Here is an 18,595-nt window from a genome sequence, read left to right on the forward strand (position 1 = left end):
AGTTTAGTAGTGTGAGTTGTTTTCTCATTGCATGAGGTTGATTTTACATATTGTCCTTGCTATACCTTGTCTATTTTACTCCCCGTTTGCCTAATTGTTTTGGTTGAGTGGATCCCATTCCCTAGTGTCTTTAATCCATCGATTTAGAATCATAGTTTGTTTGTCTACTTGACGGACCCCAATTGACATAGACTTCGAATTAGCTTAAGTGTTAAGATATTTAGCAACCATATCCCGTTCCTTGTGGACCGAACTCTTACTTATCATTATGCTTGGTGTGTAAGGTTTGTTAATAAATGTGTTTGATTGAGTGTGGAATGTGCGACCGTTCTAACGCCCATCAGAAGGACGCCATGGAAAACACTGCTTTAAGTCGTGGGTCTCATGATGCCACAAAAATTCAGGGTTTTTCGTCATTCACAATATTAGTTTTTGTTTAACTAACATTATTTTTAGGTTATGTTGTCGCTAAATAAAACAGTATTAAAGTTTCCACAAAGGAAGCCTGTTCCGACGACATTAGTCAGCTCCGACAACGACAGTCAGTTTCGAAGACGACAGTCAGCTCCGACGACGACAACCAGTTCCGACGACGACAGTCAGCTCCGACGACGACAGTCAGTGTCGACGACGACATCAATCAGTTTCGACGACACCAGTCAGTAACGTCGTCAGCAGCCTAATATCATCAGTTAGTGACGACAACATTAAGACAGATGTAGCTTTAAACGACGATGCAAGTAAGCTTTGCCTAAATGCAAAATTCAGATTTATTATTAAAGGCTATTCTATTCTAAAAATAATTTCATTAACTTTTATTTATAACTCATGACATTAGCTTATGTAGCGCTTAGATTTTTATATTTTATGATGACTAATTTATGTCGTACCAAGCGTATTTTTAGATAAAGTAAGGTTATAGGTGGAGATTTATAACTTTAATTGATTGTGACATCGGAGTATTGTAGTCGACAACAACAAGTTGACGGTAACATTATATTTTGTGGCTAACTTCATTCCATATTGTTTGCATTTTTTCATGAAGTTTCCACAAGGGGGCAAGATAATATGCTCTAATTATCAATCTAATGCTTTGATTAAATTTTTTTTATTTGATCCCTGATGCTTCGATACATCATGCTTTGGTTATTATGATTATTTTTCCTCAGTTTTTGACGCTTTGATCATTATACTTTGATTAATTGTCGATGCTTTGATTATGGTTCATTCTTAACGTAATTATGAATGTTTAACGCTTTTTCGAATACATATGGTGGATAATGTTATTTGTTATTATTTCATGAATAATTAACAAACGAGTTGGTATATATGATAATGCTCTTGTTGATAATTCACCGATCTAGAATGTGACATCGGGGGCTAAACCTGATTTAATCTTCCCGAGTGATCCAACATTGGGGGCTCGATTTAAATGACATCAATTCTTATCAAGGTAACTTTCTATTATTTAAAATGTATGTCGAATTCCATCAATCTTATCACAAACCGTGGTAGTCACCGACACTATTGAGGTACACCACATTATCGCTTTTAGTTTTTACATTTATACTGTCATGATCATGCTCTTTAATTTGTTGCCTAGCTTAAAGTATTTATTTCTATTTCCATTGATCATATTCATTAATGTATTATTGCACTACTACAAAATTGGCCAAAGAGACCCGTTTAAATAGGCCAAAGAGACTGCCTTAGAGGCGGTCTCTAGCTAAGCGGTCTCGTTGGCAAAGAGACTGCTTCATTGGAAGCGGTCTTAATTTTTATAAAAACTTAGACCGGTCTTAATTTTTATAAAAACTTAGACCTGTCATCTAGGATAGGCGGTCTCATTGGGTAGTTGTGGATCTATTAAATTAAAAGGGAAAGAGATCCGTGTTGTCAGATAAACAATCTCTTTTTTTATTTTCACATAGACCTGTTATATTAGATAGGCGGTCTCTTGCAACATTTAATTAAAAAAAAAAATCCAAAATAACCAATTTATTCATACAATTGATAACGTCTACATGTATAAATACTTGGATACTATAATACGTAGGGAATAGGTACAAAATTCACATATAAAAATCCACACTAACACTTTAATCTGTATTAATATGAACAAAAAAAAAAAAGCAATTCCACTACTATTTTTAGTTCTTTATTATACAGAAATCCCATTTTCTACATCATAAAATCCCACCATTTTCGAGCTTTATGGAGAAACCCAGAAGTTATGGACCTCTAAAATTGCAGAAGATTTCTTCAACTTGTCAAATCCGGGTAAATCAAGAATCATCAGATCAACTTGTAGAATCTGGGTAGAAGTATTCAAGTACAAAAAATTAGGAGTCATATTACTCATATATAAGCATCAAAATTAATTAACAAAATCAATAATAACAATACTTTAACACAAACAGATCTGAAAAACTAAATCAAAACATAAAAAATATTTAAATAAAAAAGAAAAAGTAGGAGATCAAAAAGAAGAGATAACAACAGTTGTAAACAAGTTCAAGATTCGTGTGAAACTTTGAACATTAAAACAAAGCAAAATACTCATCATCAAACATTAAAAAACAAGAAGTATTATAATAGAAAAGATCTGCAATTCCATAACACAAAATAAATTTCTAATTTATAAGAATGATTAACGCCCTTAACGGTGTAAATTCACCATTGTTTTGCACCAGATCTAAAATTCCATAACACAAAACATACATACAAATCACGATTATCACAAATATCGAACAACCTATCTTACTCGATTGTTCACATAAATCAAATTAAAGTTTTAACACCAGATCTAACAAGCTCAAATTTTCTTGGTATTTTACAGTTTTTGGGGTTAGAACTCAAAGATCTCATCTAAATAAACTTATACGAAGTAGATAACAAGAATTAATGGGGAAAACCCCTATTTTTGCACCACGCCTAAGAGAAAAATAATAAAATCAAAAAAGGGAAAATTTCTCACCGAACGAACATTTGAGAAATCGAAGAGCTTAATTTCGGTAATTTTGTTCACTTTCTTTCGCCATTATTCTTTCCTTTTCTTTGTTTATGGCTGCTTGATCTGCATTGTTGCTATTTGACTTAAAGGAAATGGTTAGGGTTTGGAGGAGGAGAGAGAAAGAGAGATAAGAAGAGGAGAGAGCAGGAGTAACAGGTAAGAGTGAGGGGGGAGAGAGATTAAAAAGAGAAAAAGAGAGTGGTGCACGTGAAAGCTCAAAAACAAGAGACCAGTCTTTCATGTTAACAGGTCTCTCTATGAAAAACAGGAGACCGGTCAATTCAACAGGCAGTCTCTGGTTTATTTTTAAAAAATCAATTTTTGGAAAAAAAAAAATGTAAGAGACCTATCATCTTAAATAACAGGTCTCTCGAATGTTTTTACGCCTTCAACAAATGAAGTTAGAGACCCTTTATTAATAATAAAAGGTCTCTTGGACCAAAGAGACCGCTTATGTAGATAACAGGTCTTTAATATTGGGTCTCTTTGGCCAATTTTGTAGTAGTGTTACTTTAATTTTCTAATTAGCATTGTCATTGACATGATTCTACCGCCTTAAAGTTTTACTTGTTATGTCTATCATCTTTGTTGACGTATTAATACACATAGTTAATTTATGTTTTCGTTATTTAGCTTACTTATTTTTATTTATTGATTATCAGTAATTCTTGTGATGAAACATATGGTTACATCTTGGTTAATGAATCAACGTCATATGCAATATCTAAAATCTTTTTACGCATCGTTTACAATTCATATTTTCAATTTATTTATGACTTAATGCAAAAATCCGACATTAATGTTTAGAGTGATGACGAACAGGTTACTCGACGCCAAGATTAAGCATAACGATTTCAATATTATGTATGAAAACATCATACACCTCGATGCCATGAAGATGATGACGTAAATAAAGATCATCATGACGACATGTGTGAATAAAGAACCTCAATGTCATGGAGATAACAACCAAGGGTCACACCAACAAGTTGTAGCGACATTGACAAAGGATCGGAACATCAGATAATTATGATCAAGGGTCATGACGACACCAAAGTAAACTCTAACCCACTTAAATACATTTGATTTGATCATCTTGTATGTTCTTTATCACTATTTCTTTATGTTTCCTACATATCTATGATATATGCTATTCTTAGAAATAGCGATTATTTTAACAAAATATTTTAAATGCTTACGGTAACTCACTAACTAAGTCGTCAAAAGAATATCCATTGCTTTATCCTATATTTTGCATAATACAATGAACGACAGTGTCAAAGGAAAAAAGTTCATGACCAAAGCTCCAAACAACGGTTACTCACAAAGGCGTCAGTTACACTGACATCCCCAAAATGGATGAGGAAAACTGCCGCTCAAAAGAACATCGTAGCAAACGAATCCCGGGAAAAATAGACCTTAGCGTCAGACACTAAACGCCCGGTACCTGAACTACCAGTTTAATCCTCAGTGTTCAGCGTCAGATGCCAGGGCGCAAGGAGTATTGGAGCACAATGCAATTATGGCCATACAACGATAGTATAACTTTTTAAGGTTATTCTTCAAAAGTACACCGAAAGGATTGGTCGTAACGATTGATCATATTGACAAACGAAATACTGCAAAACGAGCAAGTCCTAAAGTACATATAGAGTCTTAAGTCTACAAAGTGCCATAAGCATGTAGAGTATCGTTAGTGTCGATAAAAAATCGTTTTAGAAAAACATTCTTTTATTTATTTGCATGTCTTCAATATTTTATCTATGAAACATTTATTTTTGTTCTCTAATTTAAATTGGTTTTGTCATGCATCGGTAACATAGACACATAATGTCCAATGTCGGCAGCTCTGGAACTACGTTAGAGTTTACCCTCCGATACAAAGTCATGCAATGATTATATTTGCTCACAAGTCTTTGTTCTCAATGATGTTACAAAAGTTATCACATACGATAAATATTTTGTACTTTAAACTTTTAAAGTGCAAGACAAAGCGATCGAATGTTATCTCCGTACAAAGAAAATGTTTGAAATGTTAATGGCCTTGACGCCTGAATTTATTATGACGAAAGCACCACTTGGTTGTGACACCAAGTGTGAACACTAAATACATTCAACAAACTTAGCGTCGAACATCGAAACAAAGTATTCCGATTGGCTTTAACGCCATAAAATGAGTTAACACATCAAGAAATCCCTTATTGATTGCATTCAAATTACATATGCGGCCTCGTCGCCAGACACCATGTTAAAAAGAGTTTTTGTCGCCTAAATGGGCCGAGTTCGACACCATAGGTCATAACAAAGAGCTAACGTATCATTGTGGTTATTGCTATAATGATAACGATTCAATTGCTCTACCCTCGGATTGAGCGACCCTAAAGCAACATCACTATCATCAATAGGTTTGGTTTAATTTAATGTCATTCATATTAATGAATTATTATATTATCCTCTAACGACATGTTGATTCAGGATCAAAAGTAAGTATATTTAATGTCTTTCTATAATTATTATTCATATTTAAAGTAATTCTATCATCTAATTGTCCAAGTACATAAACTATGTTACAACATTCGAGATTTGGCTTTATCGCCAGTATACACATACGTCGTCTCTTTCTTCAATGGTCTTAGCACCCGAATCACCTATTTTGGCCTTGTAGCCAGTTCATTATTTGTTGAAAATCTCCGTCTAACGTCGTGACCATTATCACAACCAACGTTCAACATCGACAAAGTCCTTCCGATGTAAACGACATCAAATTCTGCCCATCGACAATTTGCTTTCGTCTGTCGACGATATTAGCCTCCTTCCGTCGATGACATCGACATCGGCTTCCATCCGTCGACGACACCGCCTTCCGTTCGTCGACGACACCGCCTTCCGTTCGTCGACGAACGCCTTCCGTCCGTTGACGACCACCTTCCGTCCGTCGACAACATCCATCTTTCATTCGTCGATGACATATGCTTCTGTCCGTCGAAGACCATCTTTCGTCCGTCATCGATGACACTTGCTTCCAAAGTTGACACTAGCTTTCGACTCGACGAACAACATCCAATGACATCATTGACATTGATATGGTAGCAACTTAAGCTTACATATGAACAAATTATGACCTCTAAAAAGACCAACGACGAAGGCATCAACAGTCAAGACACAAAGGCAATGACACTAATATCGAAATGAAGACGGAGTCAAAATTAAAGTAAGTATAATTTTCCTAGTTGTTGCCATGCTCCAACTAAGAAAATGGGGGCTATTGTTATGGGACAGTTGTACAATGGTTGACCGATAATGATAGTCAACGATCGATGCTACAAGACCGGGTCAAGATAGTTACGAGTGCTCCCTAGAATCAAGGTAAGACAATAGGTCAATAAGAATAATTCTTCAAGGTTGTTACTACGTATCTACACTCTAAGCAAGTCCAAGTTCATGGGAGACCAAGTAAAGAGTGAATAATTGTTATTTCCTATTTTCACGGAGGGCATCCTCATCCTTCTCCAACCGCCTATTAGCTACTGCTTGAAGTTCTATAAATAGGGGAAAACCTCCCCTTATGAGAGATCAACTGATCCCATGTCTAAGCTCCCTCTCAACATACATTATATACTATTCCTGCCATCCAATGTCTAATCTCCACCCACTTAAATCTTCCCCTAAGAGTTTCTAACCAAACTACTATATTTTAATCCTAAATAAGAAGCCAAGCTTACCCTCTAGTGCTCTACAAATATTACCATAGCCATTCGTATCCTTATTCCACTAGGAGTAAAACTACTATAGTTTATTCCACCACAAATGCTACTACAATTCCACTATATTTTAGTATGTTTTACACCATTGCAAAGATAACTCCTACACACAATACTCCACCAAATTAATACCTCTTTTGTATGTACTACTGTGCAATGAATGTCGTGCCCTCCATTCACTTGTATTTATCTACATTGTATTTTATATGCATCGAATACATCTTGTAATTGTAATCATCGGCTTTATGCCCATATTATAGTGGATTGGTGGCCTCATTGCCACCCGCGGTTTTTACCCACCTTCATTGGGGTTTTTCGCGTCACCATATCGCGTCTCCCCTATCTTTCTTTATCTTTCCGTCATTTACTTTCCGCACCCAACATTCCTTATTTTAAATTAGTTGATCCGTAGCCTGTTTCCCACATCAAATCCTACTTGACGAAATTTAGCATAAATAGACACCGCAATATAATATAGGAAAAATGGAAACTAAAAATCCAACCTTTGCACGATCTGATAATAAAAATCCAACCTTTAATTAATTTCATAAAAATCCAACCTTTATACCCCACCTTCTCCAACAAATCCATTTGACCTTGAACTTGTTAAACAGGTTAATTTTTTTTTTCCTTTTTTTCTTTCTCCTTCCTCCTTCCTTTCTCTTTCCTTCTCCTCCATTTTTTCCGGTCACCGACCATAACCACCCAACCACGACCACCCAAATCACGACCACCCAACCATGACCACCCAGAACCCACACCCTAACCCCTCCCCCCCAAATTCGAGCCACCCTAACCCCTCCCCCATGAAAACCGACCACCCTAATCCCCTCTCCCATGAAAACCGACCACCCTAACCCCCTCTTCCATGAAAATCGACCACCCTAATCCCCAAATCGACCACCCTAACCCCCTCCCCTACAAAATCCGACCCCCGTCCCTTGCAAAATTCGACCACCCCCTCCCTTTCCTCTGCAAAATCCGACCACCCCAATCCCCTCCCCCGCACCGATTTCAACCACCGCAGCGGCAAAGTAAGGCCGTTGATCTTCATCAATATTCGCCGGAATAATTCCACCTAACTGCAGCAACCCTGTTTCTCTTGTGGGTTTGATTTTCGCCGGAAAATTCGGCATCGATTATGTATCTAACCATTGAATTTGTCCGGGCATTGTCAATGAATTCGTACAGGGTAAGGGGAAAAGGGGATAGGGGTGGTCAACCGGCGTTTGGGATTGTGATTGTTGGTGGCGAATTGGTGATTGTGAGTAGCGTGTGTGCCGGTGAAAGGAATGGTGTGGGTTTTCCGTTGGTGAGGGGTGGTCGACCACCAGTGTTGCTGGATTCCGGATTTCCGGTGGCCCGCGGCCGATGGGCGATGGGGATAGGGTGGTCAGGGAAGGAGTTGGGGGGCTAGCTAGCTGGGTTTCCTGATTTTTTTTTTATATTTTTTTTTTGTTTTTTAATAATTAATAAAAAAAATTGGCCTATTAATAGCTAACATGTGGCATATAACTTACAAAAATTGCTCATCAACAGGTAATGAATATTTAGATAAAGGTGGGGTATAAAGGTTGGATTTTTCTAAGATTAAATGAAGGTTGGATTTTTATTGTCAGACCGCGCAAAGGTTGGATTTTTAATTTTCATTTTTCCTATAATATAATCCTGAGTACTAAGACACTTGATAGCTCAAATCCCATGGTTAAAGCATTAATAAAAATTATATGAACCACAATAAAATTCCTTTCCGATATTCCAAACCAAATTAAACATTTAGTCTAATTAAACATTCTTCCAATCATGCCAATAATAAAAGTGTGGTTCCTATTCAACATGCCAAAATAATTATTTCAAATCACCAATCCATCACAAATAATATGTGCTTCATAATTCAATTACCTACCAACATCAACCAAATAACAAATTACAATAAATACTGATGAGTCTATTTTATATAGTATTTTACCCTCGTCCCTTGGTCATAATTAGTAGTGTTTTTGGCTCTTTAGAGCCACTTTTATTACTAATTGGTGTTTTCTAGTGTTTTCGTAGATTTGGTTGACTTTTGCAGGGATTTATGCTTTTGGAGTATTTTCCCGGGATATTTTAGAGCAACTACGGAAGCTAGAAGGACGCGACCACTTTTGGAGCCCAGGATCGGTGAGAGCCAGTGATTAAGGGCTCGGTAATTGGGATCCCGAGGCGTTTGGACCAAGTATTCGAGACCCGAGAGGCAACCCAGATTGGGCCGAGAAATCTAGCCCAATCGAAGTCCAAGCCTCAAGAGGAGCAAAGACCCGATCGGGAAACCTCTAGCCCGATCGGGCGCGGCAAACCATAGGGTTGCATGCTAAGGCGCGCCCGATCGTGCGAGCATCTAGCACGATCGGGCGATGCTGCTTGGGAAGAACGCGAAGAAAAAGGCGCGCTCGATCGGGCGGCCCTTCGCCCGATCGGGCGCGCATTTCTGGAAGACCTGATTTAGTTTAGTTTTAATTCCTGTTTTAGAAAACGTTTAAATACGATTTTGTACGGAATTATTAGGGGACCTTCTTTCTTAGACTTTCTCTCTCTACTGAGGATCTTTTCTCTCTCTTAACTCTTCTCTCTCTCTTAACTCTTCTCTCAACTTTTGTTCTTGATTATTTCCATTCATACAGATTAGTTTGGTAACGATTTCTCTTTTCTTTATCTTGTTTCCTTTCATCATGACTTATTTTATTGCTTTGATTTGTTTAGTTTTTAATATGTGTAAGTAGTTTTATTTCTAGGGTTTATGGGGATCCATAAATAATATGAAGGGGCAATTTATTGTTGTTAATTATCAATGCTAGATTAATTTCCTATTGATTGATTTAATGCTCTGTGACTAGATTTGCGCAGATCTTTTATGCATGAGTTTAACAATATTGATTCGAGATTCGGCAGATGAGAATTGATGTTTAGGTCTAGTTTCAATAGGCAGGTTAATTTATAAATGGTTAAGTCGAGATTCGAGAGATGAGATTTAATACCGGTAGATTAATTCTGTGATTGTAATACGTAGCGAAAGCCCTTTGCAATCTGGTTAATTGATGCATTGATGATTGACTATTATTGATTATTGGTATTGCATGATAATTTCTTATTGAATTGTTTTAACGTTTTACAATTACGGCTTGTAAAAGTATAGCAATATTAAATTGATGAATCGAGCAGATGTTAATTTGATATTAAAGGCTATTTTCAATAAGAACTTATATCTAGTAAATTGCGAGAGCCTGTTAGATCTATGTTGATTAATAAATTGCGAGAGCCTGTTAATCGTGTTATTTATGCAATGTCAATGATTGATTACTATGTTTTACCCTGGAGTATTATTTATTGGTGGACCTATTCCCTGATCCTTTTATATATTGTTTTCTCCCTATTCCTATTCTTTGTAGTTTGGTTTCACACTCAAATATAAATATTGGTTACTTAGATAATTTAGATTATAATAATTAATTAGGAGTAAAAAGACTTGTTTCCCTGTGGAGATCGACCCTACTTCCCTATCTACTTTAGTTAGAGGATTTAGGTATTTACTTTTGATTAGGGGATACGACTTTACCCTGTCAAAATTTGGCGCCGTTGCCGGGGAAACGGTTTTATTTTTATTTCTGATTGTTTTTGAGTCTAGATTATTTCCCTTTTTGTCTCAGAGAGCGATAGTTCTCTGAGACATATCTCACATTTGCTTCTAGTTTTTGTTTATGCCCAGGTGTTCCAGATCAGGTTATATCCCATTCGATCCTGAGATTGAACGTTCCTTCCATAGACATAAAAATCTCTACAAGCAAATCCTGGCGGATTCTGGTGATAATAACAATAATCACCGCGATCCTCCAACTAATTCTAGCGATTTAGAGGCATCATCAGACGCAGAATCAGAGATGACGGCTCCAAAGAAGCTTAGTGATTATTCACAACCAAAGCTTACGGATTTTCCACATCTCACCCCTACTCCGGCTCTTGATGGGGTTCAATTCGAAATCAAACCTCAATTTATAACGATGATAGAGAGGATGCAATTCAGTGGAGCCAAGGGTGAAGACCCGAATCTTCACATTGCCGACTATTGTCAATATTGCAACACAATCAGGCAAGCCGGGGTCACTCAAGACCAAATCAGGAAGATTCTCTTTCCCTTCTCTTTAACTGGAAAAGCTAAATTGTGGTTTAATGGCTTAAATAGAACTACACTTGGTATAACTGACTGGGAAACTCTTGTTTTGAATGTCTATAACAAGTATTATCCTGCAGAGAGAACAGCAGTACTACGAAGTGTGATTCAGAACTTTGCCCAAGAAGCCGATGAATCTTTATATGAGGCTTGGGAGAGGTTCAAGGACTTACAAAGAGAATGCCCTCACCATAATTTAGCGCAATGGCAGTTAATCCAAGCCTTTTATAACGGCATTGGAAATTCCTCTAGAATAATTTTAGACTCTGCAGCTAGTGGGAGATTCATGAATCTTAATGTTGATGATGCAGGTCAGGTTATTGAAGATATGGCGATACACAATTCCCAATATGGGAATCCCAGAGGATTTGCTAACAAGGGGAAGCATAGTGTCGACTCTGTATCCTTTTTGCAAGCTCAACTAACCTCTATTTGCCAAAAATTAGATAATCTGAGCACTGCTAATGTAGCTAATGTTTCTGCAATTAATAATAATTCTAATGAGGCTTTCTGTGAAAATTGTGGTATTGTAGGTCATTGGGAGCAAGATTGCAGGAGTTCCGTGGAGCAAGTTAATGCCTTCCAAGCTTAATAGGCAGAATAACCCATACTCCAACACCTACAATCCTGGGTATCGGAATCATCCGTACCTTTCCTACCGGAGCACTAATGTTCAAAATCCACCACCACAAGAACCACTACAGGCGCCACAGCAGCAGAAACACTATCATCCCAATGCTAGCCAGAAGAACCAGCCACAACAACCCTCCCCATCTTCTGACCCTTCTCTGGTGGAAATTAGAGCAATGTTGGCCAATATGCAAAAGCACATGGAGAGCAGAGACGCGACAATTGATCAAATTCTAGCGCATAATAAAATTAGAGATAATCAAATTGCGCAACTCTCCGCTACTCTACAAGCCCGCCAACAGGGAGCTCTGCCAGCACAACCGAATAGGCCTACGGATCAAGCATTTGCAATTACTCTAAGGAGTGGTTCAAACTATGAAGGGCCCTCTAAGCCCAGAGTTGATGAACCTGTTTTATTAAATAATGCTAATCTTGATTCCATTAAACCAAACAATTTAGTTGATAGCCCTGCAGGGCTAAAGGATAATACTAACATATCTAATTCTACATTGCAGGGTACAACTCCAGAGAAGGTGGCTACTCCAGACAAGAATAATAATGCTCCAAAGCCAATTATCAAACTTCCATTCCCCAATCGTCAATTGAAGACAAACTTGGATAAGCAGTTTGGTAAGTTCCTGGAGGTGGTTAAAGATTTGAAGGTAACAGTTCCCTTTACTGAATTGATCACACAAATCCCCTCATATGCAAAATTTATGAAAGAAATATTGACGAGAAAAAGGTCTATTAGTGAGGTAGAGACAATAGCTTTCACTGCAGAGTGTAGCGCCATACTTCAAAATAAGTCTCCGCCTAAATTAAAAGATCCGGGTAGTTTTTCTATCCCTTGTCATATTGGCAATCTCTTGATTGATAATGCATTCTGTGATTTGGGTGCTAGTGTTAGCATCATGCCATTATCTGTGTGTTCTAAGTTGAATATGGGTAAATTAAAAGCCACCAATATAACTCTACAAATGGCCGACCGTTCTTTCAAATACCCCTTAGGTGTTTTAGAGGATGTCCCCGTTAGAGTAGGTAAATTTTATATACCTGTAGACTTTTTTGTTCTTGACATGGCTGAGGATATGCAAACCCCAATTATTTTGGGTAGACCATTCCTTAACACTGCAGGAGCAGTCATAGATGTACGAAGTGGTAAGTTAACACTATCAGTAGGGGATGACAAAGTTATTTTTAATCTGAATAATGCCCCTAAAATCTCCATGACTGAGGAGAAATGTTTCAGTGTTAATGTGGTTGTAAATTATTCTAATAAGCCCCAAGCTCTTGAAAAATACCCCTTGGAGGCGGTATCTTGTGTGGCATCCTTTTCAGATGAGATAGACAAATGGCAGAAGGAAGTCGATGCAATAGAAAGAGCACTCTACAATGTTGATCTTGGTTTTGAGGATGAAAAGGTGGAACCGTTAAAGCAAGTTGTGCGAATCAAGCCTAGGGTAAGTGTTCCGCCAGATCGAGTTGCAAGTGTTGAACGCAATGACAATTTGAAGCAACACTCGATCGAAGAAGGATTTTTAGTGCATAGCATTGAAGATCCCCCAATCCAAGTCAAAGAGGATCCACCGGATAAGGTGGTTTGGCGTCCCACAGGGTATGTTAGAAAGCTGAATCGCAGCCTGAACACCGCTAGACCGGGTGAGAAACCACCCGATCAAGCGTTAGGCCAAGGGTCCTAGATATTGTACTTGGTAAGAAGGTCATGCGGGACCTAGATAAACCAGCGCTTTGCGGGAGGCAACCCGTATTTCTTGCTTTCTGTACTTTTTTTTTTCCTTTTCTTTAATTTTTATTCTGAGAGGCGAGGAGAGTGAAATTTTACCGTTTATAAGTGTTTTTGAACAGGTATAAGTTTAAGAGGTCGAAAGACTTAGAAAATTTGAAGACAAAGAAAAGCTACGGAAATCTGACCGGGCACGGGCCCGATCGGGCGCGAAAGCAAGGCAAATTCCAGCCTTAATTCAGCCCGATCGGGCGTGGCTGCCCGATCGGGCGTGGCTGCCCGATCGGGCGCGCAAGGTGAGCTGGATAGTCGAGCAAACGTCGCCCAATCGGGCGAGTTTGCCCGATCGGGCGCGTAAAGAGAGTCAGAAACTCGAGGAAATTTCGCCCGATCGGGCGAGGTTGCCCGATCAGGCGCAAATCGAGTGGAGGAAAAGATATGTCGGGCGAAGCTCGCCCGATCGGGCGAGCCATAGGGCGAATTTTTCATTCGTGTTCGCGCCCGATCGGGCGGAGCTCGCCCGATCGGGCGCGCCACTTAAATTCTGGAATTCAAATGATCCACCCGATCGGGCGCGCCTATTTTTGGCCGTCCCCTTATAATTTTCTTCTTCTTTCTTTCCTCATTTTCTTCTTACTTCATCTTCTTCTCCATTACTTTCTCTCTCTAAAACCTCCATTTTTACACCTTCAAACTCACTTCTTTTTCAAGATCTCCTCAAATTCATCCATCAAAACCTAAATTTTTTTACATATTATTAATCCTCACATCTTCCTCCACATTTCCCACCTATTTTCTCCTACTTTCTCTCATACTTCCTTCAAACCCCTAGAGAGAGAAAGCTCCAAGCATCAACTTTTTCCTCATATAATGGCCTCAAAACGTTCAAGGATCCAAAGGGGTGAGAGTTCGAGGGCACCACAACCAACGGTCAACCCGAATCTTCAAATTCCGGGATGGGAGGAGGTTGTCATTACCTCGGAGGAGCAACGGGTTAGGATGCTAAACCTCATCGATCGTCAGGTAATCTCTACCCGTTTTATTCATCATCCCACACTAGTTAGGTTAGGCCTAGATAAATATTTGGAAAAATTGTTCAAAGGTATAGGCATGAGTGGTTTCTCTCAAATGTGCCATGATACGTATGACTACTTAACATTGGAATTTATTTCAAGTTTTAATGTTATTAAAATGAATGCACTAATTACTCATGTACAATTCCGATTATTAAACAACGATGTGAGACTAACTCTTAAAGAATTTGGAAAGTTGTTTGATTTAAAATCGGATAAACCGATTGAACCCTCTCAAGACCACACCGCCGTGGTCTATAAGAGGCTAACTGGGGAGGATTTAGTTAACCTCCAGCATGCCAAAGGGACGTGGATTCAACATCCCGTCCCAAAACTTTGGCAAAGATTTGTCGGCCTCACTATTTTTGGGAGGCATGAACCGGCAAATGTTAGGAGAGATGAATTGGAACTTTTGGCATCCTATGTAATTCCTACCGCTGAAAAATTGAACATACCCCATAGGATAGCCAATCACTTCCAAAGGGCGGCCAATGCGGCCGAGGCTAGTAGGTCTAGGGCACCTATTTATTTTGGGGGGTTAGTGACCCACATTGCTAGGAAACACCTAGGTTAGAACCCGGATGGGCATAGGAAAGTTGTAGGATCAAACCTCATGGACCTACCCTATTTAGGGAGTTTGAACTGGGTGCAACCTGTGGGGAGTGATACTTGGTGGATAGTCCACCGACAATCGGGTAGGAGGGACCAAGCCTTTACCTTACCCAACCCCGCCTTGACCAAATTTGAGAAGGGGAAGCCTTCTTATACTTTCGAGATTAATGGTCAAGGTGAGGTTCAACCACCTCACCCTTCACCACAACCCCACCAATCCCCCCTAGACCATTCCCCCACTCACCATTCACCACACTACCAACCACCTCCACCCTTCACCTATTGGCATACCCACTTCCTCGGTCGACTACAACGTCGACCCCAATGCCCCTTATGACTTTTCGGCTTTTAGGAGCCAATTAGACCGCATCGAGACGGGGCAAGGGAGAGTTGAGGGTATGATGCAAAACCTAGATTCTAGGTTAAGCACCTTAGATGGGCGGGTTGGTTACATAGAGAGGAACCTCGGGAGGGGCCTTTATCCCATGTATGATGATTATGCCCGTCGGGGGGCTATTCCTCCCGATTCACTTACTCCCGATTGGTTCCAATACCCCCAAGGAGGGTATTCTCACCCCGGTGCGTATGGTACTTATGTGGACTACTCTTCGGTCCACGGATATGGGGGTGATGCCCCTTTTGGGGGTATGGGTGGGAATGTGGACCCCAACTACTTTGCAGGTGGTTCGGGTTATGGTGGTGATGGACCAAGCCAAGGTGGTGCCGGTTCGAGTCATGGAGGAGGACATAGGAGGGTGGACGATGATGAGAACTAGCTATGCTGAGCTAGTTTCCGAGCCAATGAGGACACTGTCTGATTTTGGCTTGGGGGAGATTTTTGTTTGGTATTTTTCTTTTCCTCTTTTCTTTTATTTTTGGTGTGTTTTATTAGGTTAGATTTCTTGCTTTCTAGGTTAGTTTTTATTTCTTTCTTATTTATGAAAAATACAAAAAAATTGAAAAATAAAAAAATCCAAAAATACATTCCAATGAATTATAAATTATGCTTCCCTGTGCCCCTTACTTGAAAAAAATTGTTTTGATTCTTGGTATTTGATTATAGGCATTGTGGATTAGTTGATCATGATTTGATGTTTGATTGCCCTGAAACCTTTACATGCGTCATATTTGTCCAACTACTTGTGAATATAGTGCTTGACTAGTTGATTTGGTTAGGAAATGTGTGATAGTTCCATAATTCCTGGTATGATAATGAATTTGAGTATTGATTTGCAACTATGAGTAGTGTTTCATGACTTATTATTATGCACATGAGGAGGACGAAGGCGTTCATTCTTTTAGGTAGCCTTCAGAGTATTTAGATACATTTGTTCCCTTCTTGTTACCCATGTTGTTGCTTGTGCCCTTTTATTGTTTATATTAGCCACATTACAAGCCTATTTGAGCCCCATTGGTTACTAGTCCCAAGCTTGGCTTGGGGGAGCTATTAGTTGGTGAGGTGAGGGAGTTGTGGTGTGCACATTATTTGCACAATGTGGGAATAAAAGAAGAGTGTTTGTTCTTTGATTTTTGATTGGAAAATATTGATATGTTGTGTTTCAAAGTTGAAATTTCCAATATAAGTTGAAAAGAAAAAAAAAGAGCAAAAGAAAAAAATTAATGCTCTATTGGAAGGTTGTTCTAAAGAAAAAAAAAGAGAGAAAAAAAGAATGAGTTCAAAGTTTGTTTTTCACTCAAAGTTCTACATTATCATATTTTTATGAGTGATTGTTGTGAGTGTTGGGATTGTTTATGATGATTAGAGTTGTATTTGGTGGTTTTTGTTGGAGTTGGTTATGTTTATGGAGATGTATGATCATCATTATTTTGATCATGGGTTTATTAGGTTTTGGCTCCCTTAATGCATAGATTTTCTCTCATATAATCCCAAATATATCCTACCTTTACCCTAGTCTTACATTACAAGCTTAAAAGACCTTCCGACCTTGTGCATAGAAGTTATGTAAATGTGAAAGTGTTGTTTATCAATGCAAGTTATGACTTGGCATATTTCGAGTCAACTAGTAGGATGAGCGTTCAATGTTTTTATACACACGAGAGTGTGAGTTGGGAGGGCATTGTTCACATTAAAAGGGTGGTTGGAGAGCGATCGAGTACATCTTTTAATCGCCACATAAATGAGAGTTGAGTGTGTGAGCACTAGTCTTGAATTCTATATGCTCTTGTGGTTTGCTCTATTTGACAATTGTTAGGGAAGATTGGTAGTTGGATGGATTTGATTGGTTGACTTTGATACATGTTTGTCAGATTTACCTTGAATCGTATTTATTGATTTAATTATTATTGGGGTGAAGTATTGATTTATTTATTCATTGCTTTGCTTAGGGACAAGCAAAGGTTTGGCTTGGGGGAGTTTGATGAGTCTATTTTATATAGTATTTTACCCCCGTCCCTTGATCATAATTAGTAGTGTTTTTGGCACTTTAGAGCCACTTTTATTACTAATTGGTGTTTTCTAGTGTTTTCGTAGATTTGGTTGACTTTTGCAGGGATTTATGCTTTTGGAGTATTTTCTCGGGATATTCTAAAGCAACTACGGAAGCTAGAAGGACGCGACCACTTTTGGAGCCCAGGATCGGTGAGAGTCGGTGATTAAGGGCTCGGTAATTGGGATCCCGAGGCGTTTGGACCAAGTATTCGAGACCCGAGAGGCAACCCAGATTGGGCCGACAAATCTAGCCCAATCGAAGTCCAAGCCTCAAGAGGATCAAAGACCCGATCGGGCAACCTCTAGCCCGATCGGGCGCGGCAAACCATAGGGCTGCATGCTAAGGCGCGCCCGATCGTGTGAGCATCTAGCACGATCGGGCGATGCTGCTTGGGAAGAACGCGAAGAAAAAGGCGCGCCCGATCGGGCGACCCTTCGCCCGATCGGGCGCGCGTTTCTGGAAGACCTGATTTAGTTTAGTTTTAATTCCTGTTTTAGAAAACGTTTAAATACGATTTTGTACGGAATTATTAGGGGACCTTCTTTCTTAGACTTTCTCTCTCTAATGAGGATCTTTTCTCTCTCTTAACTCTTCTCTCTCTCTTAACTCTTCTCTCAACTTTTGTTCTTGATTATTTCCATTAATACAGATTAGTTTGGTAACGATTTCTCTTCTCTTTATCTTGTTTCCTTTCATCATGACTTATTTTATTGCTTTGATTTGTTTAGTTTTTAATATGTGTGAGTAGTTTTATTTCTAGGGTTTATGGGGATCCATAAATAATATGAAGGGGTAATTTATTGTTGTTAATTATCAATGCTAGATTAATTTCCTATTGATTGATTTAATGCTCTGTGACTAGATTTGCGCAGATCTTTTATGCATGAGTTTAACAATATTGATTCGAGATTCGACAGATGAGAATTGATGTTTAGGTCTAGTTTCAATAGGCAGGTTAATTTATAAATGGTTAAGTCGAGATTCCAGAGATAAGATTTAATACCGGTAGATTAATTCTATGATTGTAATACGTAGCGAAAGCCCTTTACAATCTGGTTAATTGATGCATTGATGATTAACTATTATTGATTATTGGTATTGCATG

General features: G+C 38.7%; 1 long non-coding RNA gene across 1 annotated transcript; it reads right to left on the reverse strand.

Annotated features, from left to right (window-relative positions):
* Positions 1 to 1,983: 1,983 nt before the first annotated feature.
* Positions 1,984 to 3,191, reverse strand: LOC110720557. The gene is made up of 2 exons (XR_002511339.1): positions 2,978 to 3,191; positions 1,984 to 2,314 (listed from the first exon to the last, which is right to left on the reverse strand). It is a non-coding gene; the product is annotated as an uncharacterized LOC110720557 (long non-coding RNA).
* Positions 3,192 to 18,595: the final 15,404 nt, after the last annotated feature.

The sequence above is a fragment of the Chenopodium quinoa genome, unplaced genomic scaffold (genome assembly GCF_001683475.1).
Source record: "Chenopodium quinoa cultivar QQ74 unplaced genomic scaffold, ASM168347v1, whole genome shotgun sequence".
Classification (NCBI taxonomy): Eukaryota; Viridiplantae; Streptophyta; class Magnoliopsida; order Caryophyllales; family Amaranthaceae; genus Chenopodium; species Chenopodium quinoa.